Here is a 27,751-nt window from a genome sequence, read left to right on the forward strand (position 1 = left end):
CATTGGGTAATAAAATAAAAGTATTGGGAAAAAAGGTGGTAAGGGCAAGCATGGTATTGGTTCACAGAGATTTTGAGGAGGTTTCCCTCGGTGTTTGTACTGAGGACACAGAACACATATTTCTGTGCTTTTGCAATCACAATAAAAGAGGCTCAATCCTCACACTTTGTCCTTTGATTGTTACTGCAAAACTGTGTCTGTGAATAACAGTAATAATACTGGGCAGCTTTATAGGAAATCAAGTAAAATTTCACCTTGTAGTGTGCAGTCCTCGACACATGCAATCCTGAAGTGAACTTTAATTACTCCAGCAACTCCAGGTAGGTCAGAGCAGCCTTTGCATGTACCCAAGAGACAACTCACTGGAAGTCCAGATAATGAAGGAGAACACTCATAACTATCCATCCACTGCTGAGCACAGACTGCACTTCTGGGAGGCTGATAAGTTGCTTCTTCAAAGTCATGATTACTTTTCTCTCTGATGAGAGCAGCCACAGATATGCCAATGCTGTTGTGGTGTGAGGACCTTACAGAGCACAGATCAACCATGTCTCCTGGGCTATGTGCTAAATCTTCATTTGCAGGGTAATGGGAATTTTGAAGAGCTTCCCTAATAATCCTCTTTGGCTATTTTATTTTCAAGACAGACAATTCTGAGAATACTCTGAATTTATCTCTTGAGCCATAAAGCTGAAATTCCACATTATTTTTGTACAATTAATTTCCTTGGACTAATGACATCTTGACTAATTAGCAGCACCACATTTTACAAGACTCTTAAGCTTATCTGAAATACAGATATAGCCATTGCAATCCATTTAGACAGGAAACTCCTCATAGTTGAAACAGGAGGAGCAACAGAGAAAGACAGATGTAATAGCACTTGAATACTTCCATCCCAGTGCACATACTAATCTATTCTGCCTGACAAAACGTCTTCTGCTATTAGCAAGTTCTTAAGGAAAAGTCACCCTGGAAAGGAGAATGTTAACCCTTCAAATTTGCTTCTAGGATTTACAACTCATTATTCTCTATATACATATTGGTGATGCAGAAGAAAGAACTTAGTATTTCCTGTGTTGCTGCATCCTGTGCCTGCAGTTGTGGCTCATCTCACTCAGAATGACAAATAAAAACCAGACAAGGTGTCTGTTGTTTTTGATGCTCAAGAACATGTCTGGCTGGTACACTGCTTCATTTCAGGATATCAAAGCACACCTCTTTTTACTATTTTTATCAAAAAAATTGTTATACAGAAAACCTAATCTGTTATATCTTGTGTACATTCAGAATGACCAGACGTTATTCAGACAACTATTTAGTGTACATGGTATTAATAGTATGTAGATTAAGGCAGTAATATGTGGATGATTGTAGTTATATATTCCTCTGAACATGCTTGTACACTTTGCAATATTCTTTAGCGACTATTCCTATGAATCTGCGACAATGCAGAGAGCCAGGACCTCCTGTGTGAACTCAGATTTGCCTGTGCTATGTTTCTAAGGTATTTGCTATGTTTATCATACATTGCATGGGGAATATTACATGAGTGCTGACTTTATTTAGGAGCTGTGCCATGTATGCCTACATGCTGTACAGCTGCTGTATTGCAGTGCAGGCTGCTCCAGGAGTGATGTCTGATGGTACAGGAGAAAAAAACCCACCAAAACCACAACTTAGCTCCTTGCAGGAAACAGATACTTTACATCTCTCTGCTATATCAGTGTAAAAGAAGTTTCTCTGCTCACTAGTCTTTGTGATGAGTATTTTGCAAACTAAGCTTCACTAGACTCTTGATGAAAACAGCAACTCTTCATTCCATTATGAAGGAAGAAGCAAACTCTCCTGCAGCAAAGTAGTTAACCTTTTGCACATATACTCCAAGGATCCTCAGATGCTGTAAACTCCCAGTAGCACAGCAAGGTAGACAGGAGCAAGAACTCCCCATAACTGAAAAGAAAGCTAACTAAGCATCTGAATAGAGTTATGTGATATGACTAAGTATGATAACAAAGATCTGGATTTGAGGACCTGGATATAGCTTCTGTTCTGAAAACTGTTAAAATTCATAACTGGCAAATACAAATGAATCAACATGAAGAAGAGCAATATGAGGTATAAACAGATTCTAAATGAACTATAAGTACTCTAAGAAAAGATCTATGCATTCTCATAGATTATTCAAGGAAAGTAATGGCTCACTTTGTATCATAAAAGAATGCAGTATGCATAATGTGTAAGATAGAAGACTTTAGAGATTACAGTGATTAGAGTCATATGGCAGAGACTGAAAAGATCAGATTTAATTTATATAGAAGATGAGTGGGAGCAGATATGCTGAAGGTAAACAAAATGATATATGGTAAATGGAAGAAAAATTGTGTGCTGCTGACTATCTTCTAGAACATTCAATCACACTGAAAGGAAATACATCTTAAACTAATAATAAGGAACCTATTTGTCACACAGTTCTTAACTGACCTGAGGGAGTCCTTGCCAGAGCAAGTCTTAGAAGCCAAGAACTTAATGATATGTACTAGAGAGAGCTCCTTAAATCAGAGAATGAAACTCTTTAGGGATTGCAGAGCTCAATGTGATAACTAATGGCAATTTGGAAGAAAATTCATATATTGGCATCATTATCCTTTACAGGTATCTTTTCTCCAGTGTGTGCTGGGAGCTACTCCCAGGTCCCTAGCATGACCACTGATTACTCATTGCTTTTATAGCCACAATGAGAGGTTCTAATTACAACCAGAGTTGAATAGAACTGTTATAAGGAAGGACTAGGTCAGTGTATCTAATTGCTTTTTATAGAGAAACACAATGAAACTATGGTAACCAGCTTAAAGGTTTAGAGGAGAACTTAATTCTTCTAACATTAACTACCTGAAAAAGGAGGTATCTAGAGACAATTTGGACAAACATAGACTGTGTGAAATATAGAGACCAATCCTCACTGGGTCCTTTACTGGGTCTGTAAGTGTGTCACTATGAATAGTTCAGAATAGATAGGTCCATTTAGCTTTTTCACAGCTAGGCAAGAGGAACAACACCTTAATGTTTGCTGGTAAATATTGAAAAACAAAACAAACAATGTCTGGTGTTAGAATAAGAACATGAAGGTGGTCTTTGTATCATGGAGAGCGGTTGCAGGAAAACCATTTATTAAATAGGGAAGGGTAAATGCTTTCTCTAATGTCTGCCATTTTAAACAGAGAGGCTGGAAAATTTCAGAACAAATATTTCTTCACTGAAATTTGTTGATACATGAAAAAGCTTATCTTTCATGGAGAATTTGAATTTAAATTTTGAAGAAATTCTGTGAGTACCTGAAGCTTGCCTGATCTGCCTGTTTTCTTTCTGGCTCCTAACCTAAACACCTCTGACCAATGTAAAATTTTGAAGTTATTCTGATGAGAATTGCATTTATTTGGAAAACAAATTACTTTATGGTTTCCCAAAAATTCTTTTTGTTTCAGACCAGTGTCTGAGAGTCTTGCACATGACAGATTTTTTTTCAGGTTATTTAATCCTATCAGAAGGAAATGCAGACCTATATGGAAATTATTTGCTGTGTCATTTGCTTTTGTGCCTTTTATCTTTGATGAAATTGGCCCCAGCAGAATTCATTGAAGGTTGGTATGTGATATGCACTGTGTTTTATGGCACAGATTTATTCAGCTACAGCAATGAAGCAGAAGTATGTGTTCACAGCAGATGGTCAGACCTGAAATCCAACATTTAAAAAATTAGTTTCTTTTTTAATGCTACCTTTTCCCACCTACTTAAATACTAGTTTTCTGATAACAGATTTTTCACTACTATATCACTGAGTTAAAAGCTCCAGTGGGACAACTTGTGAAGCTACTGGCACTGAAGAAAGAACTTGATGCTAAATTCATCAGGGAAATGACTATTCACTTAGCTAACTAATAAACAAATTAAAAGTCTCAGGATTTCTTTAAGAAGAAAAAAAGTGATTTTTAAAATGAAATTTTCTCTAGGGCAAAACCTGTATTTCAACCCTACTTTTCTTAAAGGTGGAACCACCAGCAAGCATGTCTTTTATTCAAACTGATGCTGACATGAGACATCCACACAACAGAGAAAGGAGCAACTTGAACCAGTGTAGTAGGTACACTGGTCACTGACTGCTGGAGGTTAGAGTCCAAATTACAGCTGAGTCCTGAATTTCAGCCCACTGCTGGGGCTGTGCTCTGCAAAATGTGACCTCAGAATAGATGACATTGTCCATAAAATATTCTTATCATTTTAAGCTGGGATAAATGAGTGAAAATTAGTAATTTTTTGAACTGGAATCAAAATGTGGGATACTGTGGGCACCTTGTTGGCAATGGGAATTTTGGTGCATAATGAATTTTGGTACTCCAAGTGATGTGCTTAGGATGTAGAGTATTTCACTAGTGAGAAAAGTGACTAATCTTCGCCTTATCTCACTCCAGGGAGCCTTGGAGATTGAAGTATTGCACATTACCTTTGCCATATGAAGAGAACCTACTCAAGAGGTCTGTATTGGTACAGAAGCACCTAAACTGTTAAAGCAAAGTGAAAAAGTTCACTGAAGGGATACACCTTAGCTTAAATCAGCTGAGAGAAAAGAAGCAGTTATTCATGCCAGCCTGCCTATCCATCTTGTTTCCCAGTTCTTTTTTCCTCCTTTTCTTCTTTTTGTCCAACTTACATGCCTTTCTTTCTTTGACCCACTTATGTTCCTCTTTCTTCTATTCTTTCCCTCCTTCCCTTTTGCTCTTTGTGGAATATGCATTTGGAGCTAATGTTTGATTTGTTAAAGAACACTCCAAGTCAGGGAAGAACATAGAGAGAAAGAAAGCAAGGAGAGAAAGAGGAAAAAAACCTCTAGGAAACACATATTACATGTTTGTGTCTCAAATATAGACCTTAGCTGCAACTTTTAGAGGGCTGAATAGAGATTAAGGAATAACCTGAAAGAAAGTCTGGCTGTGCAGCTGCACTGACAGCTGGTAGCAAAATTATTTTGCATTCAAACCAGCACTAATTTCACATTTAAGCAAAATTAGGAATTAATGCAATAAATTATAGAAGAAACCCATTTCATTTCACAGAAAAAAAAGCTTTTTTTCTTAAATTACTATGTTGTGATAGAACAGATAAAGTTCTGTATTAGTAGAAAACCTGATTAAAGATTAGAATATATTTACAGTGAGTTGTATTTTACCACAGAGATCATCTTTTTATTGCTTTGTTTTTGCTACATTATGGATTGTGTTTCTTGGGGTGTTTTTAGTTTTTTGTTTGTTTGTTTGTTTGTTCTGTTATTATTGGTTTTGGGGTTTTTTTTGGTTTTTTTTCTTTTGAGGTTTTTTTGGGTTGTTTGCCTTTTTGCAGGGATTTTTGTTTGTTTTCTTTTTTAATGTTTGGTCTTATTGCTTTTAATTGATAATACTAACTAGCTAAGTAAAAAATAATAGGTATTTATTTCAGTCAGCTCATATATGTGCTTTCTACTGCAGTTTACCCTCTGAATAACTTTCATATGAATGAATCTACAATGTCATGGTGAAATTAAATAGTGATTTTAAAAGCTTAAGCCATGGAAGTATTTTGACTATATTACACTACACACTTGGCACAAATAATAATAAAAAAGTAATAAAAATATTTTCTTTCTTTTTCTGCTGCCCTGTTTCAACATTGGTTTAGTCATTTTGTCAGCTGAAATGGTCAGCTTTAACCAGAGCCTGCTAACACCAGGCATTGCTCCTGGCAGGTGGATTGTTGTCTATATTGGAGATTATAAATCATTTTGTCATTCTGAGACAGTCCTAAATTTATCTGCTTGCACAGGGACAACACTGTACAATAACATCTAATGCTGCTTCTCACTGTTGCACAAGGGAGGTGCACAAGTACAGACTAAGATTACACCAACACAAATACATTCTTTGAAATGCTTTGCTTGTATTTTAAATCTATGCCTTAATAAAAAAAACCTCTAAACCAAACAAAAAAGACACAAAACTTCTCTTTTGCTAACTATCCACATACCAGAGAGATAGTGGTTTACACTCTGAATTGCACACCACTCAGGAAAGACTTAAGTTCTGCAGTGAGTTCTACACGTGTCAGTGTGGCTCATAGAAAATAATGCAGGGATGTTGTCTCTGCATAATTTGCAGGTATTTGAGATGAATTTCACAGATGCTTGGGGGACTCTCTCTCTAGTTTCTTGTTATCAAGTTAAATTTATGAAATCTTCAGAGAAGTGACCTTTAAACAATTTATGAGAACCTAAGACCTTAGATGCAATAAAAATAATTTCATCACAACCTTTCTTCCAGCTCCACATTCTCTTTGTGTTGTTATGGTTACAGAGTCAAGACTTGAGAATTTAGGAGAAGCTGGAACTAAGGATTCCATGCAATTTCAATTCAAACCCTCAGGTATGCCTGTTCAGGCACACATTTAATTGGAAATCACAAATTTGCCATACACCTCCCTCCCAAATCTAAAGCTTTAATTCTGGTATGCAGTGTTTAGCATCACAACAAGATTATATGCAAAGCATACTGCAGAGGTAATTCACAATACCTAATACAGAAAGAAAAAAAAAGCCAACAGAAAAAACTCCAATTGTTATTATGAATAGATAAATGATCACTTCTGTTCTTAGTGTTTAAATCTTCAAACTTCAGCACTTAAGACTACTCTATTCATTGACACGAAGAGATATTTGAACTCCAAGTACATTACTTAAATTTTTATTGAGGAGAATAGGTAGGTCTAAATGTAGCTTATTTGAATTAATTTGATAGAAGAGCTAATTTCAACTGTTATACTTGGCACTTTGATGAAGCAAAATCTTTCCTGTGATCTTTCACGCATCACATATTTTTAATAACATATGGTGAGCTATAGCTAATGATAGAAAAATTTCTAACAGGATTCCAGCATCCATTCAATAAAGTCTTTTCTTGGTTACAGGCACAGAATATGCAGTACAGATAAAGAAATGAGAACTATTCCCCAATGTTAACACTCCTGTGCAATGAATCACTGTACATAGAACAATTCAGAGCAGCCTTTATGCTCCCTTAGCCTGTACTGCCAGGCAGAACAAAAGCCTAGCTAGCCTGCATTGCTGGTCAGCAAAGACAGAGGTAGTATCCAAAAATCTGTAAGATCAAAGAATCCTTGCTATGTTCTGTTTTTCTACTGATGATTTTGTGTCAGCAGTTGGGAGAAGGTGGCAGGGAGCCATGACAAACATTCTGTATCAATAAGGGGCAAATTTACATTTTGTAAAGCCACAGGACTAAGATGTTTATATAAGCTGAAGTCAGCTTTTATATAGCTGAGAAAGTGATTTCATTAACCCACTTCTCGTCATCTAAGGACATTGCAATTTTTCATCTAGTTGGAATAAAAAATGTATTTTTTTTCTGCACAGTTCCTAGCAGATGATTTTTTTTTTTACTACTTTTGAAACAGTCTGTTACAAAACTGGTACAATGCCCTGTCTTTGTTCTTCAAGATCAAATAGCTGAAAACCAAGACAAGATAACTTAATTTCACAAATATCTTCAAAGAATTAGAAGAAGAAATGTATCACAATGCTGCAAATCACTTCCTTTTTTTCTTTTTGAGTAAATAATTTTATAATATAGCATACACGTTCTCAAATATGACCTGAGGTAATCAAGTCTCTAATGTGCAAAAGGATACTGAACTTATTTGCATATGATAGTCTACTATCTTTTGAGTGAGATTAGACATTGATGTTTTCAATTTCTTATGCTAGTTTTTTTTTTCTACTAGAAGGATTTTGTCACAGCAGTTTTTTTTTACACTGTTAATGTAGAAACAAGAATAACCCAAATTTTATCCTTGTTTTTGTGAGGTACTTGATGACCTGCTACTTTAGCTTCCAGTTTTGACATCTAAAAGTTTCCTGTCCATTTTTTTTTTTCCTGTCCTTTTTCTTGTCCTGGAAAATAGTATAAATGTTAAAGTTCAGTAGTCTATGGTACCTTTTTGCTCTATCCAATACTTGCATAGTATAACTTTTTTTGCTATATTGTAATATTAACTTCAACTTACCATTAGAACTACATCTGGATCTAGCCTACTAAAGCCCAGAAGTTATATTGTGGGGACCAACTACATGTAGAGAACTGTGAAAATGGTGACAGCATCATGCAAGGCTAATTTGTTGTCCATTCTTGCCATTTTATCACAGGCCAGTCAATGCTTGATTTTCATATTGAAATCCTGCAAACCTCAGCCTGTTTGTTTCCAAATGTAAATATGCCTATTAATTTCCAGCTTTATGTTAAATTCATTTAATTGGTGTGCTTAGCTTTGGTTGAACCTCTTGATGGAGCCAGGGGGTGGGCTTTTTTCTGGGAAATGACTGACCAGCCAGAGGAGAGATGGGGAGAAGAGCAGAGGCTGCAGATGGAATCAGGCTGGGCAGGACAGGGAGGCACTGGAAAGCTGCTGGCCTCTGGCTCACCCAGAAAGGCTGAGAAACAGCTGTAAAATGAGGAGAGACAGAGGCTCTTTGAGCCAAGGGGTTGTTTCTTTGGAACAGAGGGAGAAGGAGCAGAGCTTGCAGTTACTCCGAAAATGTCTGAGCTAACCACAACAAACAGGGAAGTGAGAACACATCTGTGAGGACAAGTAGGCAAGGGGACAGCTCTGAGGAAATGCTTTTATTTCTGCTCTATTGTCCCTAGTCACACTGAGCTTTCTCAATTTAAATAGTATTCTAATTCAGATTCCAGTAAAAGCTGGCTTTTAGTTTAAAAGCCTTTTTGTGTTTAGTCTAGGCACATCCAATTTTAAGACAGAGCATTTTGCAAGTACATCATATGGGATCAAAAAATAACACAACAACATTATTGGGAAAAAAAAGGTAATTTTTTTCTTGGCCTGAATTTGACCTCAGGGTAGGTCATAATATATCGAGACCTTGCCAGACACACAACTAAAATTTCCTTTAGGGGTCTTCATCTTTTGGGTGTGAGAATATGGTAAAACTTCCAGTAAAAATGATTGGCTAAGGTAGCAGCTGTATCAGCAAGTGTTTTCCCATGCACAAGTACAAGAGGAGACATGCAGCTGCTATGAAGCAGCAGGAGTCTCAGCCTGCCTCTGTTTGTCTGAAAAGGTGGAAAGCAGAGGAAAACATCTTGCATGTTGGGCTTTTTCTGTGAGCCAATGTTTGGGACTTTTCAAAAAAATATTTTGTTTGAGTATACAACACAAGTGATAAAAACCTGCATTTTCATTATTTTCTAAATTCTATCTTTAAGACTTTAATATCTTTAAATATTAGACTGTATATTGTGATTATTAGCAAATTTAATAAAAAGATATTTTGCTAACATTGGATTCAATAATGCCTAGTTTTCTATGTGTTCCCATTCATTCATACTCTCAGTAAAATTATTTTTCTCATGTCCTCATGACTTATTCCACATTTAGCCCATTTCTTCCAGATGTCTACAGGACTCTCAACTCTCTCACATGAACACACAAGACTTAGCCTTGTGTCATGAGATGTGTGTTGGCAAATACATGCAGGGCAAAGGGGATAGATAATTATTGAGGCTCATGCTGCCCTTTTTCCTTAAAGACTGCAGAGGACTAAAAATTAGGTTTTCAGGTAATTCTCTAGTAAATATTTTTCAAAAAAGTTCGAGGGCTATCACATCTTGGACATCTCTCTTTCATCAAGATTGGTCAAATTTGACAGACCAGCTATATATGGATTTAGGTGGAAAGAACCATGGTCTGACAGATAGAATAGCAGTAGTTGCACTGATTTTGTTTACTTAGTGTATCAGGATAAAAAGGAGTTTAAAAATCCAGAATTTTTCTGTTCTGTTTGCAGTTGTGACCAATGTCTACTAAGCCTTGTATATCCCAAACAGACATACCTTTTCTCTTAAGTCATTACATCTAAATAGACTAAGGGAAGGCTCAGCAGTTATTTACTATAAATCCCAGAGTACAGTCCTGTGCCAGAGCTGTATATTGATGAATGGCACAAGAGGAAATCTTGATGAATGAACATGCTTTTAGTGTAGGTAGCTGACAGCATACACTGTGGCTTCCTTCCTTCCTCCCTTCCACCCTTCCTCCCTTCCCTCTTGCCCTCTCTCCCTTCCCTGGAAATTAATTGTGAAAAATCTTGTAGTCAGGCTCACCCCAGAGGAAATTGAAAGGAAAAACAATATCTATTTTCTTCTTTCAGCTCTTACACAGTAAGGGACAAAACAATATTTTATAAGTATTTACACCTCTGTCATCTAATTATCATTAATGTGCTACCTTCAACCTAATTTTTATCTCTTCTGGTAATCTCATGAGGTTATAGGCATCTTCCAGGAGGATCCCTGCCCTGGCAGAGACTCACTTTTGAACAGTTGAGTAAAAGCACTGAGTTCCAGTCAAATACAGAGATACAGTTCTAAGGAAGCTCCATGGGGACTTTGTTGCCTTTTAATTGTGCATGATTCAAGGCCAAAGACTGCAAACTTCTCTGTTTCTAGGTAAACCTAGAAACAGGTTTTTTTCAGTATAACCCTGTAGACTTGCTTATGTTATATACTGCATTGGCAGTATTTAGAGACTTTATTAGCAACAAATCATAACCATTCACATAATCAGGGTCATACTATTGTGCCTGACTGAGAGACTTTTCTCTACTACTCTGGCACAAAGTCTTAGAAATGTTTTAAAATCACTTAGAGTTCCACCAGTTCAGAAACATATCTATATATCACCACCAGAGGTATTTCTCTGCTACACTGCCTGATCCTTGCACGCCCTTCTCCTGAGCTTAAGTGAGCCAAATGAGTCCAGAAAACTCAGCTCTTTGCTCAGGCTGACCTGATGAAAGGTTAAATTAACTGACTTGAAGGACAGTAAATAATTTCCATTTGAGAGTAAAAGCTATTTGAAATGGTTCAGAGAACAAATTTTGGTCCAGGACTCAAGCATACACATGCCCCTGCCAACCACCTCCTCCAGCTTTTTAATGAACTCTAAAACAATTTGACAGAATAGAAAGCCAAGAACTTAACTCTGATCTTAAATGCATTAAAATAAAAATCAAATAGTTCAGTAAATAAAACATAATTGTTTCTTTCTCACTTGCCTATAATAAGAAAGACTTTTAAGTGTCAGTACCTAAAATACCTTTTGGGCTGCTGTACAGCAATTCTCAAAATTTTATTCACATATATATTTATGTATTTATAACATTTTAGGACATATAGATTTCCTGCTTTAAGCAGTTAGTTTTTGCAGAATTCTACTATTAGGAATTCAATTCAGTCTCTTTTTCTCAAATACTCACAAGTGAAATAAAAATTTATAATCCTATTTGATGTTCAAAGACTTACTTTGAAGGCCAACAGTTAGATGGGTATATAATCACAAACACTGGAGCAGTTAGGATTTCTGAAGATGGAAAAGTGTTGTCCATCTATAAGAGTTCACAGATTATAAACTTTTCTCAGCCTCTTCACTTGATTTCAATCAGCATGCCAACAAAAATTACCTTTCTTAATATTTTAGTTAGGACAGAAGATAAATACCACATGACTACTTTATAGGATATTTCCACAGAAGATCTTATGAAGAAAAAAGTGAGGAAGAAAGGCAAACTTACCAAGCAAAACCCAAAATAATGTGTTGTTCTAAACACACATGAAAAAGAACACCATATCACTGGTTTCACATAATAGAGACTTGTTTGGTATTACTTTAAAAAGAAAAACAAAACCAGATCATACTGGATCTAAAGTAACCTAAGTATCAAAACATTAAAATTATAGCAAAATTAGACTATAACAAATAACAAAACTGAATCAGCTATGTTAAGGGGCACAAGAAAAATCCAAGAATTTTAAATATTTGAAATCCTTGTATTATAAAGATTATAAAAACTATTCTTTGAACACTGAAAAATGGCAACTGCCAATCAAACACAGAACATGTACTTGAAAGACTGGGCTTTGTCACAATATTCAAATCAGAGCACAAAAAAGATGAAAGTTAAATGTCGTTTATACAGGTCAATAAACATGCAACTCTGCAAAGGACTGTTTAACAACAAATTCAAAAGTAAAAGGAAAAGGTAAAAGGAAAAATTAGATCCAGGGTTTCATTAAAAACTCTTCAAGTCTAACCAATTAAAACAAAATTCTATTTCAAAGTATTAAGACATGAGCAAAAAGTTGCCTAACTTATGGAGTAAACATTGGAGCAAGGTTGAGTGGCTTTTTTCACCTTACATTTCCAGACTGAGAGAAGAACATTTACATCAGCTGAAGAAATGGTTCAGTTATTATTGTGATGTTACTACTACAAACTTCTTTTAGTGCTCAAGAATGAATCTGAAAATAAAAAGCCTACAGGGCCAAAGTATTGGCAAGAGTGGAAACAGAATTTATTGCAGGCATATACATATTGTAGAACCTGTATGAACATCAGTGCAAAATGAAGGATCCTCTCAGTTTCATAAACTGAGAATTGACTGTTGTTTTTTTTATTTCACCGTTGGAATTTTGCTAGTAGAGATTATCAGTCTTTTCTTGAAGGTTTAAGGGTTAACCTGCAATCCACACTTGGTGTTCATGCACTTGGCAGTCTTGTGAATAAACCTTTATGTGATTTTATTTATCTTTGAGGTTAATTATTTTTTCCTGACCTTGTCCCTAAGCAGTTCCGTTCCAACTCTTCTTTTATTTCTTCCTCAAGAAAGAGACTTTAAGAACTTACTTTCCATGAGGATTCAATAAAAGCAGCCTTCCTGTTGCTCTGGTCACCCACACAGCAAAAAGGAAGTTAAACTGTTTGCTGACATATCTCTTATGGTTTGGGTCTGAGCCTTTGCTCTGGAGCCTGCTGCCAAAGTCTGACTTGCACAGACAATACTTTGTGGGTGGTGACTTCACTGGGAATCAAGAGCCAAAAATTGGAGAAATGTCCTGTGTGCCATATCTGTGGTGGTTAAGGAAAGCATTTCTGGATCCACACTTTTGAAATTACAGCAGATGTACTTATTTTGTGGTAACCATGCAGTGGAAGAAAGTCGTTCTCTGGCCCCTAAACTCCAGCTTAACTAATCATAAGGAAGGTCAGTAAATGCAGTGTTTTTCTCATGACATTTTATAAACACAGGGTTTCAAAGTGAATGTGGATGGAAAGGCAAATAATCTTTCCATCCCTTATGATCTGCATATAATTGTGGTTTGCCTGAACTGGCTGAAAGCTTAGAGAAATTATTTGGCAAGATGGGAACTGTTTAGAGAGCTATTGTATCTGCATCAATTCCCAACTTACCCTTACATTCTTTAGAAAATACAGATGTATTTCAATGCATTCATTGATAACAGATATGTAAAGTCTGTCTTAGATCCAGATGTGGAATTTCTAATAATATCATTGATATTTTATTACAAGGAATTTAGTTCACAATCATCTATAAGGAAGCAGAAATGAGCACATAAATCAGCATTTACATAAAAGAAGTGAGTAGAAATTAAAGATGGAAAGATATTGATTGCATTTTAGGATATCTGATTTATTCCTGTATATAATATGTGACATTATGATAAAAAAAACCTTCATTAAAAACTGAGCACTGATTCCAGGCAGAATAAATTACTCCAGTTTAGCTTTAGTACAGGACTGAAAATATTTACTGAATATTCTTAACTAGAGTCTGGTACTTCACAAACATAGTCCAGCAGAATCTATTCATCAAACTGTTATGTACATCTATCATTGCCTTATTCTGATGCTAGCCTTCCAGGAGCTTCAGTAACATGAAAAAATAAATAGTAGATAGAGTGCTGATAATTAAATTGGTTTTCAACTTTTTGATATAAGTACACAAAAAAATTCAAGTGTTCTGAAAAGAACACATTATGCTTCCACAATTACACTAAAGATTTTTTTTCCAAAAACAGTTTTTCAATCAGAAGTCTCTAAGTATGTAGAAACTCAACATCTGCTTATGTACTTAAAATTTACTATTGCAGTTCCTGTGTTTGTTATTATATCTGGGTCCCATTTCATAGAGGCAAACAAAAGTCCAAAGAATTCCTCTAATGAAGAGCTTGAAACAAGCACACTAAAAGGTCTGGAGGAGAGAAAACATTATTATAAGCTTGTTACTGATGAAGTCATAGATGAAAAGGGTGAACTTTATTAATATTTAAATGATATTTCATCAAAAAGCCTCTTGAAAGTAGGTAGGATATGGGTTTTAAAATTGCTTGTATGCTCTGGAAGACTTTACGCTAGGGAAGCTGCACATCCTAAGCTCAGAAATCCTCAATTCCAGACTTACACAATTATTCTCAGGACTGCCAGGCTTCATAAATCTGTGTCTGAAACTGCTGCTTGAACTTCCCTAAAAATAACAACAGCAAAAAAATATTTCCATGTGGGTTCTTTGTTACAGAAGAGTGAAATTGGTCATAAGGAATGCACGCACTTGGCACTGCTCTGAATACTTCAATAATTTTTTTAACTGCTAGAAAAATGTGGTTTACAGTTTTTCTGTGCTTCCTGTTTCACTAACCCTATGTGTTTTGGTTTTGTGTGGTGATGTTTTGGAAGTGGAGGAGCTACAGGGGTGGCTCCTGTGAGAAGCTGCCAGAAGCTTCCCCTGTGTCCCTCAGAAAATGCCAGCTGGCTCCAAGACAGACCCGCTGCTGGCCAAGGCTGAGCCCATCCGTGATTTCCCCAAATTCAGGTCTGTTTTGCCCATGGTGGTAACTGGTGAGTGATCTCTCCCTGTGCTTACCTCATTGCATTTTCTCTCCCCTGTCCAGCTGAGAAGGAGAGGGATAGAATGGCTTTGGTGGGCATCTGGCATCCAGCCAGGGTCAGCTCACCACACCACAGTATGAGCCACAGAGAAGAGTCTTCTGACACCTTTTGTATTTTGGTAGCATTAGAAAGGAGACTGTTATGGGATATTGGACAGAAATACTTTCTATTAAGGACATACTACATTCACAAGAAGATTATATCTTGAAAAATTACTCCATCTTCTCAGAACCTCTCCCTTTCATTGTGTGACATATGCATGTCCCTGATGTGTCTGTACATTGATAGCCCAGGCTTGTGTAGAAAGAAACAGTCTACACATAAAGTATTATTTTTTTCTAAATATTCAAGGTTTTGACACTTATTAAAATCTTACTTTAGCCTTACTGTCTGATAACTTTCAATGAAAATATAAATAAATATATAATTTTTAAAAGCTAAGAAAGAGTAATTTGATGATATAACAACTTCTATGTTATATTTAAATGCACAATTGTGTTGGATAGTCCCATCCTGAAGTTGGGTCTTCACAGATCTGTGGCAGGATGAATTTTGTAGATAAGAACAAAGCAATGGATGTATCACCAGCTTCTGTGTTTATGGAAACTTATATCTTGCTGTCTACAGTAACAGCATACTGAAAAGAATTTTAAGGACACCAAGTTTTAGAAAGACAGCTGCAGAAGAATTGTGTATATATATATGTGTGTGTGTGTGCGTGTGTGTATAGATATAAAAGCTAAATGAGGAATACTTGCTATACTGGTATAATCTAGTTTATGGTGTTGGCTACACAGCTGTATGTTCATTTTTAGCTTTCCCCTACTATCTTATGATCTGTCAGAGAAGAAGTTCTCCTCTACTTCCATTAAATGTAACAATCTCAGTGTGTGGGGTTTTGTGCTGATCTTATTAGCAACAAACAAAGTGATAGACCTTAATGATATCATAAGGGAAGTTTAAAAATGAAGAAAAATTTGATGACACCTATTAAAACACTAGAACTATAATAAGAAATAGCTGTCGTGTAGCCTCTTAAGATGTATTTTGCCAAATCATCTCACCTTAAACTCTAAAAGCAACAGAGGCAGGAAGATAATCCTCATGAATTTCTATGACTATGTAAACACAATATTTTTCACACACTAAAATATTAATGACTTTTAGGAGACCTTTCTTCCATTTTCCTAAGTCCCCAAAAAAGTTCACATTAATAAAACATTGATTTACAAAAGATAAAGAATAAAGGATAAACAAAAGCAAGGCAAATAAAAGCTTTTTTCCCGCCACCTATTGAAGTCTGCTAATAACTCCCGAATTTTAATTTTTAATTTTTATCAAACTGGGTTTGATAGACTACTATACAAATCAAATCATGCACTTTAAATTGCCTGATAAAAATAATTTGATTACAAAAGAGTACTTAAAATCTGAAAATGAAGCCACCAGAGGAGAAATAACTATTTCTAAACTGGAATTCTGCTTTGTGAAAAGCAAGCGTTGGGATATTCGGCTCTATGTAGCACTGCTTAAAAAATATTTTGTTCAGCTGCTAGTCATGCAAAGCTGCACCATCACTAATTTGCACAGGAAACTCACACATGCAAGGACTCTGTAATACAGGCTCCATTTTACTGTAGATAGTCAACTTGTTGGCTCCATTTTACAGCCCTAAGGAATTTTATTTGCACAACTTTTGCCTCCAAACTCAGTTGAGTGGATATTTCATCAGTGGAAAATGCAATAGTTAATAAGGATGAATGGCAAAAAGATTAAAGTAAGAAATTGGAAAATTCTAAGTGGAAACAAGAAACTCATGAAGCAATAAAAATAATTCTCTAATATAGTAAATTAATGACCCAGAGCTTAAACACATTCAGTGTTAGAATTTAGACAATCCTTTCTGTATAATCTCACCTAGCACTTATATTAAAGAAGTCATTGTCACATATTGTTGGCTCCAATACTGTTTTCTTTTCTTTTACAACAAAGACACTTCCTGAGGTTATCCTAGGTGCAATGCACGTGTTTATACAGAGCTGATATATTCCTTTATCCAAAGAATTTATACAGCTGCCTAGGTATCCTAAATATGTACAGAACTATAGCTAAAAATGGAGAAAACAGTTTGCGTTTGGTGACAATCTTTTCTCTCTGACCCCAGAGAGAATGACCATGGTTTTGGCTTTCATGTGGCTGCCCACAGCGTGAAATAATGCACTATTTAGTTCAGCATAGCTAGAAAGCCATATGATAATTTGTTATCTTGTCTGCTAATACAAAAGCACACATGCTACAAATAAAATATCAATCATCCTGGTTAGTTAGTTTTCTCATCCTCAGGAAAACAATTTGTGGTGGGTTGACTGGCTGCATTGCAGGTACCCACCAAAGCCACTCTATCACTCCCTTCCGTAACTGGACAAGGGAAAAAATATAACAAATACTTTCACAAGCTGAGATAAGGGCAGGGAGAGATCACTCACCAGTTACCATCAAAGACTTGACTTGGGGAAATTAATTAAATTTATTACCAATGCAAATCAGAACATGATAATGGGACACAAAACAAATCTCAAAAACACCTTTGACATGCTCCAACCCTCCTTCCAGGCTCTTTCTCCTCCCCATCTAGCTGTGCAGGGAGATATTGAATGACCATCAGTTTGTCACAGGTTATTTCTGACATTCCTCAGGGAGGGGAGTCCTCCCTCTGCTCCACTCTGGTGTCCCTCCCATGGGAGACAATTCTTCACAACCTTCTCCAGCATGGGCTTCCATGTGCTACAGCTCTTCACAAACTGCTCTGATATGGGTCCCTTTCTACCTGGTAAGTCCTTCAAGAACAGGCTGCTCCAGACTGGGTCCCCCACGGGATCACAAGTGCTGCCAGGACACCTGCTCCAGCATGGGCTCCTGTTTCCACAGATCCACAGGTCCTGCCAGGAGCCTGTTCCAGTGTGGGCTTTCCTTGGGGTCACAACCTTCTTTTGGGCTTCCACCTGCTCTGGTGTGGTTCTCCTCCACAGGCTGCAGGTGGATCTCTGCATCCCCATGGATCTCCATGGGCTGCAGGGCACAGCTGCCTCACCATGGCCTTCACCATGAGCTGCAGGGGAATCTTAGCTCTGGCACCTGGAGCACCTCCTGCCCTTCCTTTTCCACTGACCTGGGTGTCTGCAGAATTGTTGCTCTCTCATATTCTCACTGCTCTCCACCACTTTCTCTGGTTGGCATAACCTTGGCCAGTGGTGCGTCTGTCTTGGAGCTCAGTGGCATTGACTCTGTCAGACATGGGGGAATGTTCCAGCAGCCTTTCACAGAAGTCCCACCTGTAGCCTCCCTCCCAACTACCAACATCTGGTCACATAAGCCCAATACACAATTCCTTTAAATCCAAACCTTTCTCACCTCTGTTGCTTAAAATCAAACAAACAAAATCTCGGCCTCTGGCTGTTTACTGAATTCTGAAGCCTAGCTTGATGACTGATATTTTACTGGGTTTGCACAGCAAGGTTTTGGTATCTTCGGAGTGGGGCTACATGGGTGGCTTCTGTGAAAAGCTGCCAGAAGTTTTCCCCATGTTCAACAGAGCCAATGCCAGCTGGCTGCAAGATGGACCCAGCACTGGCCAAGACTGAACACATAAGTGATGGTGGCAGCCCCTGTGATGAGCTTACTGCAACCCTCATTCCTCATCCCCCGGCACTGCTGGAGGGGAGGAGGCAGAGAAAATGAGGAATCACAAATTCAATTAAGTTGGAAAAGTCCTCTGAGGTTATCAAGTCCAACCTATCACACAACACCACCATGTCAACTGGATCATGGCACTGTGTGCCACATCCAGTCTTTCCTTAAACACCTGGAGGGGCCCTGACTCCATCACCTCCCTGGGCAGGCCCTCCCAACATCTAATCATCCCTTCTGTGAAGAATTTCTTCCTAATGTCCAGCCTAAAGCTCCCCTGAAACAGCTTTAGACTATGTTCTCTTGTCCTATTGCAGAGTTAACCTAGTTATCATGGAGTCAAGTCTGGGAAGAAAGAAGGGGTGGGGGAAAGGCAGCTTAAAATCTAGTTTTTATTTCTCATTACCCTGCTTGGATTTGATGAGCAATAAATTAAAATAATTTCCCTAAGTCAAGTCTGGTTTGCCTGTGATGGTAATTGCCCAGTGACCTCTCCCGGTCTTCATCGCAATGCACAAATTTTTCACTATACTTTTCCTCCCCTGCCCATCTGAGGCAGGGAGTGATAGAGTGGCTTTGGTGGGCATCTGGCACCCAGCTAGGATCAACCCTCCCCAGAAGTTTATTCCTGCAGTAATTTTGGTGCTGATATCCATACTGTAATTTTTTCATGAGCCACATTACCTTGATATACTCTAGAGGACATTTCAAATTTCATTTATGTCTTACAATCTAATACGTATTGTTAATGAAAAATATTTCCGTACATTGAAAATATGACTTTCACACCAGATGCAGACAAAATTATTATAGCTTAAAGGTATGTGTAGTTTTTCCCCAAAGGACATCCAAGTGTCTGTATGGGAACAGCACATAGTTACCGCTTCTTGCTTAGAGATGTAGCCTGGTAGCTGATTAGAGCAATAGCAAACATGAAAAGCTCTTTCCAAGCATTGAGAAAAATCCTCTATGTTTGTATGTGTTTAAAATTAAAATGCATGGAGCTTTCCAGATCAGTCAACACTGCAAAAGCTGGCAAGAAAAGTTCAAAAGTTCTTAATTTAGTAGAATTTGCTGCTTTTAGGAAATCCCTAAGCCACCTAGCAACCACACAAAGGATATAATTCTTGGAGACTTAAATTCACTCTGACTGAACAAGAGAGAAAATTGCTAACGTGCAAGATGGCTTGATGACACTGTGACATCAGTGTTTCTAGTGGGTCAGACTCAATAGCCCACATATTAGGACGTGGTTAGTACAGAATACAAGATGTATGTCTATTCTACATGATTTACTCAACAGCACAGATCCTCAAATACAGATCTCCACCCTTCCCATCTTTCCTGACATCCTCAGCCCTGACCTATCCGCACCACAGCACTCCTCATTTTAGTCACACTTCCAAATTCTCATCAACATGCTTCATGATATCTGTTTTTTCCAAAAGTCTCCCTTACATCTTTTGTGACACATTCTGTATTGTGTTAGGTGTGTCCAACCAGCAGCCCCCAGGTGCCTCCTACAGAGAGGACTCTATCCCTGAGCTGATTGTCATTCTAGACAATGAACTCTGATATGCAGACATGCAGCTGTAATCTTAGGGAGTGAATATACTGGTTTTCATTCCAACTACTGTTTCATGCTTTCACTTAAATCCAGGAAGACTGAATCTGGAAAAAGATTGTTACTCAAGCTAAGTAAGACATTCTGAACCCAGACTTTTAAACTATTGTTCGACTTAATATGATCCAAAAAATGTAGAGTAATTTATTGCCTATAAATAGATATACCCAGATGTTTTTGAATTTCTGTGGGCAAAAGACAGCCACATAAATGTGAAGAAGAAGTGGCTGTAGCACAAGAATCTTTGCAATCCTTGTTAATACTTCCTCAATTGTTCCCTTTTCTCTCTCTTTGGAAAAGTATTTATTATTTTACTGCTATTCTTTCCTGTTTTGAACAAAATAGAACAAAAAATGTTTTGATTTAAAGCTTTCTATCCATGTTTCCTATTCTTGAGCATCTGGTATTAGTAGGAGTAACCCTTCAGGGGACTGTCCATACTTTGGCAAACATCCAATACCTAACATTAATTAAGATTCTCCCATATAAAAATATCTCATCACTCAAAATACACCCTCTCCTACACATACACTTCCCACATGCTAAGCTTTTCCTTACTGGAAACAAGCCTATCTCCTGAATTTTAAATGTAATAAAGTCTATAGTTTTGTTGTATAAGTCATTCTGAGGTAAAGGTTCATTGCACTCAGTAATAATAAAAAATCCAGTTGTGGTTTTCCTACATCTTGTAGTTTCCTCATTTTGCTTTGAATCTTTTTAAAGAATTAATTGAAAATCAAAAGAGAAATATAGCATATTTATCAGAGAGGTTGAATGCTTTCAGCAACTTAATCATTGCTGATCCAGCCAAGGAAAAATTTTTTTGCTTAATTGTTATTGTATGTCCAAGTAATTTTCACTGTAGCTAAATTATACCCTTCTCAATAAGATTATAGCATCTTCAAATTAAAACATCAGTTATTTTGTTCAGACACTAAATATAATTCTGTCTCTGATCTTGAGAGTTGCAATGACATTGATAATGTAGGAAAATCACTTTTTATAACAAAACATGCAGTTACTCTTATTCCCAAAGCTGTGTTATTACCTTTCAACTCCAAAATTTTGCAGGAAAAGCTTGTACAAAGTGTTCATCAAGTTTGTCAATATAGAAATTGTCCCAGAAATTCCTTGCTGATTTTCTTTACAGGTAAAAATCTTCCCACTCAGCAAACATATCATTAAGAGGCAATTTGAAAATACATAGTTGACAGTTTGTTTTCCAGTATGACCAGTAGGCTATATTTAAAATAAACACTTCCACCATGAGTGCTCTTCAGATTCTATCAATGGGTCATTCAAGAGAGACTTTTTCCTTGTCACTGTAATATTTCACCTCAGGAAAACAGAGAAAGACTATAAGCTAGTTTATTTCCAGATTTAAAGATATCTTGACCTTTGTTTTTCTGTACAAAAAAGACCAGAACCTAGGAGTTAAATGAGAAAGCCTGATTTACATTTGAATCAGAGATTTAAAAAAAAAAAAGATCAGAAACATTTATTGTGAGACCATGCTTTGTGTCTATTCAGTGGTATTTATTAAATTGACTCTAACATCTGGCTTTCAATTACATGCAGTCAAACCTTAACAGTTTCATAGAGACAACTTTGTTTTAATTCTATAATAAAGAATGCAGAAAAAGACAGGTTCCTTCTGAAATTATTGGATTCAGCAATCAACTGATTCAGACCATTCACAAGAGAACTTCACAGGATATCCCTGAGTCACTGCAGAAGGTGGCAAACTGCCTTATGTATTCAATTAGGTTTGACTAAGATAAATGTCAGTCGGGCTTTTTTTTATCATTTCTAGAAGCTACAAACTTCATGAAGCAGCTGGCTTTAGTGTGATAAAAAGCTGACCTCAGGATCATACTATTGTCTGCAGAGGAAGAAAAATAGCAAAAATTGAAGTAAACTGCTTCTAAATACAAAAGATAGCCAATGTATGCCATATTTTGCTTGATGGCAACTTTCTCATTAAGTAAAACTAATTTGGCCAAATGTATTTAGTTTGAAGTCACTTGGTACAAGTGGGGAAAACCTAAATAAAAAAAAAAAATTAAAAAAATTTGACATATATCTTTCTATATAGAGGGCCAGTATTTCCTGAATTCTGATATATGAAGGATTCAACAGATTTTCTTTTTTCTTTTGTGTTGTGAAATGATCATTGAACATCCTGTGAACAGGCATTCAGCATGAGAAGGAAAAGCTGTTTCATCCCAACTGCTGCAAAATAGACCAAATGCTAAGATTTTTGTATCTAAGTTTCTGTTGCATTGCACCATAATCCCTATGGGATTGTCCTTTGGAAAAGGTTATGGAGTTAGAAACATGAAAAACCAAAAGGCAGGAGTATTGTTGTGTCAAGCATCTTGATTTCATGAAATGTTTCCAAATAAAAAAGGATCAAGTGTAAACAAAATAATATAATAAATAGAAACTTTAGGAAAGAGTTTCCTGTAAGCAAATCCTTAAAATGTATTTCCATCAATATATTGTGTATTTGCTTTCATGGCAAATTTTGTCTAATTTATTCTGGAGAACAGACGTATTAACTTGTCTTCCCATTCTTAATTTTACCCAACTCAGGTAACCTGGATTTGATATTTAGTTTGCCTCAGCATCACTTTTCAAATGAGACTTGGGTATTGGAAAGATCTGAAAAAACCCTTCTCTATGTTAGCTATGCATACTTTTATATATGCCTTTGGCTCCCAAAAGCCAAATCTTAGCATGATATTTGTTTTCAATGTCTTATCTTTTTGACTACTCATCATGGCTTTTGTTTTTATTCATGGCTACATCCTTATTTCATTGCTCCTCTATGTGCAGTTGATTTTCATGACTACAACCTTCCTGAGCAGGTGTACATGCTCAAAATACCTTTATCAATTTATCCATATCCCATTTTCTCAGAAAATGTACAAGAAAATTCTTAGGGAAGAAGTGAAATCAGTACCAATTTGCTTTGTTTGAACAGCTAATAATCTGCAGTGAATCAGCAGCTGCTATGTCAGCAATCCTCCCTCTAAGATGGGAATTTCTGAGAACAGCAGGAGAAAATGAAGCTGAAATGGAAACTGCCATCTTCTCCTTTTATAAACTCTCTTTACTTATGGATTAGGTGTTTCTATATTGTCAGTGTTTAGACTTTGCATTTCCATGAAATCACATTCCAGATACTTCCAAGCATTTTATTTTCTTAGGCTAGAATACTATAATCACTCCATTTTCATGACATCCTGTATGATATTGAAATGATCCTCCCACTTTTAGTTTTTACAGATAACTACCATCATCAGTTCTCAAAACTCCAGTAACACAGTACAGGTAAGATTAAATGCAAAGTCAAACACGTTTATAAAAAAAAAAAAAAAGAACAAACCTACATTCCTCACTGAGAGATATTGTCCAGTGAGGATGTAGGAATTCCCTTCTTTGCCATACATGATACTTAACTGGAAAAGGTATCAAACAGTCTACCAAGGCATTATTTAAAGCTGCATGCTGCTTTGCAGTGCTCCTCAAAAATTTATCATACTTAGCAGAAGTTAGTAGTTTGAAAACAAAACCAGATTCTGAAAAAATGTCTCAAGTGAAAAAAAACCAACCCAAATCATTTTTTCTTTACATTTTGTTGAATACTGTTTACTATTGTACTACTCAGGATAAAATATTTTGTTTGTAATTTAAACCTGATCATCGGTGTTAAAATAATAAGCTCATTGGAAAAATGAGAAGGAAAGAAGCAAAAAATAGAGGACCAATTAACCTGTAGCTTTTCTAGAAAGAATAAGCAAGAATTCCCCTTCTCTGAATGAGTTATTACCCTGTAAAATCAATTATTTTTCTAAAAAATAAAAGGGAAAGTAATCTTCTTTATTTTTATCACATAAAAGAAACAAACAAAATAATTCAGTTTTTATATTTTGGGACAAATCAGCATTTAGATACACAACTACAAAAATAATCGCAATTAATTATCTATCTATATTGACTCCTTGCAATTCTAATCTCCACAGCTCAGTTAGCTAGATGTTATGTATTCATTGAATTTAAAAACTGTTTAATGAAGATTTATTTCTAATCTGTAATATGATTGTTTAATTACAGGCCAGTGAAAGCAATTACTTTTTACTTTTTGCTAAAGAATAGAACCTTCTTAAAGTTCAGACATGAATAAAAGTTCTCTCATTATACTCTTCAGTACTAGTCAGTATGACTTCTCTGAAATTTGGTATATTATGTTGAAAATATTTGTGCAAAATAAAGGGGAAGTTAAACATTGTATTTTGTCTTTTCCAACCTATTCTATTCTATTTTTAGTAGGGCCTACAGCAATAGGGCCAGGATTACTGCTTTTCAAATAAAGAAGTGGAGATTCAGACTTGATAAAAGGAAGGAATTTTTTACAGTAAACTTTGTGAAATGCTGAAACAGGTTGCCAAGAGATGTGGCACATCCAAGGTCAGGTTGGATGGGGTTCTGAGCAACCTCATGTAATTGAAGATGAAACTGCTCCTTGCCAGGAGGTTGGACTACATGAACTTTACAGGTTCCTTCCAACCCAAACCATTTAACGATTTGAAGATGATTTAAGATTTGTTATACGTGAAGTTTAGTACATTTAAAATGTGCATGTTTAGTATTGCTCTTGTCCAGTTGGATGAGAATGAAAAGTATGTATGAACAGTCTGATTTGGTTTGGGTTTTTTCTGTTCAGTGTTTTTTATCTTTCAGCACTAATATTCATCTCCTATGTTTCCAGGAGTCTGTGGCCTCTCTTTAAAATGAAAATAAAACAAACACAAAGAAACAGTGGACAAACAGTTGGGAAAAGCATACATATAATCAAAGGAATGATTTTGAAATCAGAGGATTTAAATTGCAAAAATTCTAGTCATTACTGCTCAAATTATCATGATTTGCTTGTGCAACCACAGTAGCTGATTGCCAGCACCAGCCACTTGGCTGCACATTGACTACAGAAGAGACCTCAGTCAGAGAAAATAGGAGTCACATTTTGCCAAATGAGAGTGACCATAGAATTTTGGATTAAAGCTCCATCTGGTCTGGCAGACAAAGAAAACACCCAAGAAATAGTATGTACAAGATAAAAGTGTTTGATATGCACCCCAGTTACTCTCCTGACCAAGCAGCAGAAACAGATGCAAGTGACTTTCAAAGCTAATTCAAAAATTCAAATACCGAGGACCGAGGCAGCCATCAAGCTGTCCTTTGCTCAAATAGGAAGAAAACCATCACCCACAAAGCACTGTTGCTCTGCATTTACTCACAAACTCTCCCTGAGAACATCCACCAGAACATCAACCAGGAGTCACAGTCTCGAATGTGGCATCTCACTGATATTATTGCAATCATTATGCACCAGCTTAGAGAAGCTCTTTTCAGTAACATGAACAAAAATTACAGCAGCTTGATACACCAACTCTCTTACCCACTCCAAAATATAAAGAAACTTTATCTAGGCTTGTGTCCACTGCTCTCTTTTCCACCAGGTCTACAGGTATGTCTTCACAGAGGGGTATCAGAGCTCACCTTCCCCCTGCTACTGATCCCTCCTAGTTTCAAACCATTGAAACACAGGGTGATGCCCTAAGTATTAACTTTATATATATCTATGCTACACTAGTTCACACATGTTAAAACACACAGCATAAAAGGAATTTGAGAAGTACTAAATGTATAAAATCTGTCTCTTGAAATAGCTGTTTCTTTTGACTAGGCAGCTACTGCAAATTCATTGTTCCCATGCTTGCATGTTACACTACTGGAAGGAGTCTATACCACTAACTACTTCAATCCCATGGCATTAAAAACACAGAAAAACTCAGCTGTTATCACCAGCAAAAATGTTTTCCAGAAACTCTATTCTTTTCTATCAGTGTACATCAAACTAATCTAAAAGCAGCAGCAGTTTCAGTTCTTACAGGAACATGATGGAACCCTGAATCAAATGAAGCTTTGAGACTTGCCCAGTCAATTATTTGTTAAATCAACATTCCCAGGGAGGCCAAAGAGACCTTTAAACTTCAGACTCAGGTTTTGTTTTATAGAAACTAGAGCACAATCATCTCACATGGGGGAAGATCAGAATCCATTTTGCAAGATAAAACAGTAAGAAAAGGACATGTTAACAAATCTTCCCCTTTTCCACAGTGTCACTGAATAGTATTAGTCAAACCCAGTGACTTTTAAGATCACTTTAACCCCCACACAATTACCTCTGGGTATCTAGGAAGACTCCTCTTCTCTGTCACTTCTGTGGTAGGGCAGTATCTGTTCTTTTCAGGAGTCTCCTTGCTGTGCAACAGGCTTCCTGCACTCATACACTCTGCTTTTTCTCCTGACCTATCTTGCCGTCTAGAAGGACAATTGCTCTCAAGGGAGGAAGATATCTCTACCTAAACTTGTAATTTCTTTTTCAGGAAATTTAGGGGAAGAACTGAGAACAAAAAGGTAAAAAAATAGTGGTTTTGTCATGATAATTTATATCTTTGTTTTGGTTTTGGGGGGATGTTCTTTGTTTGCTTTTGGTTTTTGTTGTTATTATGTTTGAGAGGTTGCTTGTTTGTTTTGGTTTTCGTTTTTTGTTGTTTTTTTCTTTTCCGTTGGGTATTGAAAACTGGCATACTTCTACATTTTTTATTACTTTGGGTACATTTTTTGGTTTTTTTTTCTTTTAATGGTGTTGACATGTGGAATTTCAATAAGTCATGCAGAAATTTATCTTAGTAATGGTTAACTCTTCCTGTTATATGTATAATTCCTTATAAGTATTATAAAGCCTTGAATGGTATTGATATCAGACTGTTGGTCTGCCTATCCCTTTCCTTCTCCATTTGCTATTCTCCAGCCTCATCCCCTATGGGCAGTTTCCAGAAAGCCTATTGCAACATGCACTGGTGTTCTGCCATTCTTGAGTAGAGATGCCCAATTTCCCCAACACAAGCATGTACAGCTCTTGGAGTTATGTTAGCCATTCAGTTAAGCCATTTCTGTTTCTGATTGCCTTTGCATTACATCAGAATTTGATATGTTTCTTGCTGAACGCTGAGGGGAAAGTACCCTATTTACTAGTTTAATTAACTATTTTTATTCCACCTGTCTTTTATTTCTGTGGATAAAAAAGATTTGCTAGTTTGGGTTACTTTCTCTTGCAAGTCTGACTAGAAGTTCAATTCTTATAATTCTCTTGTATACTTAAAATCTCAATTACTCCCCCAGTGCTTTGACCCTACAAGCAATTTTCTTTTTGATCAATGATTTAATCTAGAAATTGCTAACCCCCTATTGCAAATCACTTTATTTTCTGCTGACTTTTCATTCTGTTTCATCTGCAATCTTTCTCTATTGTTTTTTCCCCCTTTCTTTATGTGTTCAAAGAAATTTTGAAACACCAAGCTTAGTAAAATTCCAGGATTCTTGCAGAGACCATTCTCTGTTCCATGATAGTGGACATTTGTTGGGAAATCTGCAGGTAATCATCAGTGTTTTCTGAGAGCCAGGTTGAAATACCTTATATGAATGTCCTGGTATTTTCTTAATATT

The 27,751-nt window shown here is 36.5% G+C and overlaps 1 protein-coding gene across 1 annotated transcript in view; it reads right to left on the minus strand.

Annotated features, from left to right (window-relative positions):
• Positions 1-27,751, minus strand: part of MALRD1 (MAM and LDL receptor class A domain containing 1) — a 229,886-nt gene that overhangs the window by 14,359 nt on the left and 187,776 nt on the right. The gene's annotated exons all lie outside the window — the stretch shown is intronic.

The sequence above is a fragment of the Lichenostomus cassidix genome, chromosome 2 (assembly GCF_008360975.1).
Source record: "Lichenostomus cassidix isolate B80296 chromosome 2, HeHo_3.0, whole genome shotgun sequence".
NCBI lineage: Eukaryota > Metazoa > Chordata > Aves > Passeriformes > Meliphagidae > Lichenostomus > Lichenostomus cassidix.